Source organism: Temnothorax curvispinosus, unplaced genomic scaffold (genome assembly GCF_003070985.1).
Source record: "Temnothorax curvispinosus isolate PA1 unplaced genomic scaffold, ASM307098v1 QBEX01018460.1, whole genome shotgun sequence".
NCBI classification, from domain to species: Eukaryota; Metazoa; Arthropoda; class Insecta; order Hymenoptera; family Formicidae; genus Temnothorax; species Temnothorax curvispinosus.
Genome location: NW_020228240.1, coordinates 4,948 through 5,167, shown reverse-complemented (window position 1 = coordinate 5,167; position 220 = coordinate 4,948).

The following is a 220-nucleotide window of genomic DNA, read 5'->3' as shown; positions in this document are numbered from 1 at the left end:
TAACTCAACAAAAAGGCATAGGTAACTTTGATACGCCGTAACTCCACGAAAAAAATCGTAGATCTAATTTTTTTTTAATTTGTAAGAAAAAGTCCATATTTTACGATGGTTATCATGATATTTACAAAAAAATGTATTCCACCCCGTAAAGTGTGTCAAAATATGCAATTTTTTGGAGACTCCTATAAGCGCGTAATATTATTTAATATTAAATAATATT